Genomic DNA, 3,325 nt, shown 5'->3' on the forward strand with positions numbered 1-3,325 from the left:
ATTTATATATGTATTGTATTAAATTAATTGGATATTGTTATAAATATTATAAAATTTATTAAAAAATTAATTTTTATATACGTAATCTATTTTAATATTGACATTTTTATTACATTTCCTAAAATAGCAACCCTAATTCAATTCAATTTTCCCAATTCATTTACTTTCTAGCCACATTTTATATATATCTATGTCAATTTTAGTCTAAATTTATTTCCAATTTGACCTCAAATTAAAATCTCCAATTTTAATTTCATTTGACTCCACTCAATTTTATTCATAGCTATTTATCTTAATCGATCAATGACTGAGATTAAATCCACCATTTATCACACTTTTAAACAAAATAACTCAAACCCTAATTCATTTTTCACAAAAATAGCCGCACCCTCATCTCCTTCTCTTCTTCCTCTTCATCTCTTTCTCTCTATCAACGACGACGGAACCCCAGCGCCGCCAACCGTCGATGGAACCCCAGTGCCGCCAGCCGTCACTGCTCCAGCTTCCTCCGTTAAGACGCCGCCAACCGTCGCTGCTCTAGCCGGCAGCCATCTTTACTAACGCCGACAACACCACCAGCCGGTGAAACAACCGTCCCCAGCCAGCCGGCAACCTCCGTTTAGAGGTAAACTCCATTAACTCTGTTAAGATTAACATACAAACTATCGAGATATTGAGCTAGTGCTGGTGCGAGGAGGGGGGCAATGGAGTTGCTCTACTATGTTGTGTTTGGTGCGATGGCTGTTATGGTGGCAGTTCTTGAGCTGGGTGGCAAGACTAACAAAGATCGGATAACAACTTCACAGGCTTTTAATTCCTTTAAGAACAATTACATTCTTGTTTACTCTCTTATGATGGGTACGTATGTTTCTCCTATCAGATCTGGGTTTTTTTACATTTTGAAATTCTGGTGTGTATGTGCTCAATCTGATTATTTGAGTGTGGGATTTTAGATCTGATTAATTGGGTATTACAAGTTTGCTCTATATTAGTGGTCAGGTTGTGGTATAAATGAAATCTAGCTTTAGATCCTAACTCATTTTATGTTATCTGAATGCTGAATAAGATTCCAAGTGTTGATATGCAGCTCAATTTGTTTAATGGTCTTTAGATCTATCTGTGCACCACTATATGAGAATACACTGGGTTTGTTGTTGTTGTTGCTGCTGTTGTATTTCATTTAGAGTTCTCCAATACTATCTGTATTCCTTGTGCTGTATCTTTCTAAATTGTGGCATCAAGACCAAAATTTAGTTTCTTTACTTTACTAAAAGATAAGGTTGATCTTGCTTAAGGATTTTAGAATATCTATACCTTGAGTATGAATAAACTTGTACAATGTGCTCAAAGTTCAGTTATGTTGTAGACATGCAGTAACTTGAAAATGGAATTGTGTATCTTTTAATTTGCTAAGCTCATTATTTTTGAAGGTGATGTTGTTGGTTACTTTTGTTTAGAAGGTGATGTTGTTGGTTACTTTATTTGTTGAAAATGCTTAAGTGCCGGTGACTTTAATAGTGAATTAGTGTTTAGAAGGCGATGATGTTGGTGACTTTATTTGTTTAAAATGCTTAAGTTTTGGTGACGTTAATAGTGAATTAGTTTTGTTGGTGCCTTTGTTAGTTGAAAAAGCTTAAGTTTTGATGACTTTAATAGTGAACTAGTATTTAGGAGGTGATGTTGTTGGTGACTTTATTTGTTAAAAATGTTTAAGTGCCGGTGACTTTAATAATGAACTTTTGTTTAGAAGGTGATGTTGTTGGTTACTTTATTTGTTGAAAATGCTTAAGTGTCGGTGAATTTAATAGTGAACTTTTTTTGTTAGTGCCTTTGTTAGTTGAAAAAGCTTAAGTTTTGGTGACTTTAATATTGAACTAGTGTTTAGAAGGTGATGTTGTTGGTGACTTTATTTGTTGAAAATGCTAAGTTTCGGTGACTTTAATAGTGAATTAGTGTTTAGGAGGTGATGTGGTTGGTGACTTTATTAGTTGAAAATGCTTAAGTTTTGGTCACTTTAAAAAATAACTTTTGTTTAGAAGGCGATGTTGTTGGTTACTTTATTTGTTAAAAATGCTTAAGTGCCGGTCACTTTAAAAGTGAACTTTTATTTAGAAGGGGATGTTGTTGCTTACTTTATTTGTTGAAAATGCTTAAGTGCCGGTGACTTTAATAGTGAATTAATTTCGTTGGTGCCTTTGTTAGTTGAAAAAGCTTAAGTTTTGGTGACTTTAATAGAGAACTAGTGTTTAGAAGGTGATGTTGTTGGTGACTTTATTTGTTGAAAATGCTTAAGTTTTGGTGACTTTAATAGTGAATTAGTTTCGTTGGTGCCTTTGTAAGTTGAAAAAACTTAAGTTTTGGTGACTTTAATAGTGAACTAGTGTTTAGGAGGTGATGTTGTTGGTGACTTTATTTGTTGAAAATGCTTAAGTGCCAGTGACTTTAATAGTGAACTTTTTGTTTAGAAGGTGAAGCTGTTGGTTACTTTATTTGTTGAAAATGCTTAAGTGCCAGTGACTTTAAAAGTGAACTTTTGTTTAGAAGGTGATGTTGTTGGTTACTTTATTTGTTGAAAATGCTTAAGTGACGGTGACTTTAATAGTGAACTTTTTTCGTTGGTGCCTTTGTTAGTTGAAAAAGCTTAAGTTTTGGTGACTTTAATAGTGAACTAGTGTTTAGAAGGTTATATTGTTGGTTACTTTATTTGTTGAAAATGCTTAAGTTATGGTGACTTTAATAGTGAGTTGGTGTTTAGGAGGTGATGTGGTTGGTTATTTTATTAGTTGAAAATGCTTAAGTTTTGGTGACTTTAAAAGTGAACTTTTGTTTAGAAGGTGATGTTGTTGGTTACTTTATTTGTTGAAAATGCTTAATTGCCGGTGACTTTAATAGTGAATTTATTTCGTTGGTGTCTTTGTTAGTTGAAAAAGCTTAAGGTTTGGTGACTTTAATAGTGAACTTGTGTTTAGAAGGTGATGTTGTTGGTGACTTTATTTGTTGAAAATGCTTAAGTTATGGTGACTTTAATAGTGAATTAGTGTTTAGGAGGTGACGTAGTTGGTGACTTTATTAGTTGAAAATGCTTAAGTTTTGGTGACTTTAAAAGTGAACTTTTGTTGAGAAGGTGATGTTGTTGGTTACTTTATTTGTTTAAAATGCTTAAGTGCCGGTGACTTTAATAGTGAATTAGTTCTGTTGGTGCCTTTGTTAGTTGAAAAAGCTAAACTTTTGGTGACTTTAATAGTGAACTAGAGTTTAGAAGGTGATGTTGTTGGTGACTTTATTTGTTGAAAATGCTTAAATTTTGGTGACTTTAATAGTGAAT

The 3,325-nt window shown here is 33.2% G+C and overlaps 1 long non-coding RNA gene across 2 annotated transcripts in view; it reads left to right on the forward strand.

Annotated features, from left to right (window-relative positions):
- Nucleotides 1-265: 265 nt before the first annotated feature.
- Nucleotides 266-3,325, forward strand: part of LOC124896672 — a 13,434-nt gene continuing 10,374 nt past the window's right edge. Inside the window, exon 1 of one of the 2 annotated variants that reach the window (XR_007053035.1) lies at nucleotides 266-858. This is a non-coding gene — a long non-coding RNA (uncharacterized LOC124896672). The remainder of the gene's footprint in view (nucleotides 859-3,325) is intronic. The other variant, XR_007053034.1, reaches the window with a different exon arrangement.

This window comes from Capsicum annuum, chromosome 3, assembly GCF_002878395.1.
Source record: "Capsicum annuum cultivar UCD-10X-F1 chromosome 3, UCD10Xv1.1, whole genome shotgun sequence".
Classification (NCBI taxonomy): domain Eukaryota; kingdom Viridiplantae; phylum Streptophyta; class Magnoliopsida; order Solanales; family Solanaceae; genus Capsicum; species Capsicum annuum.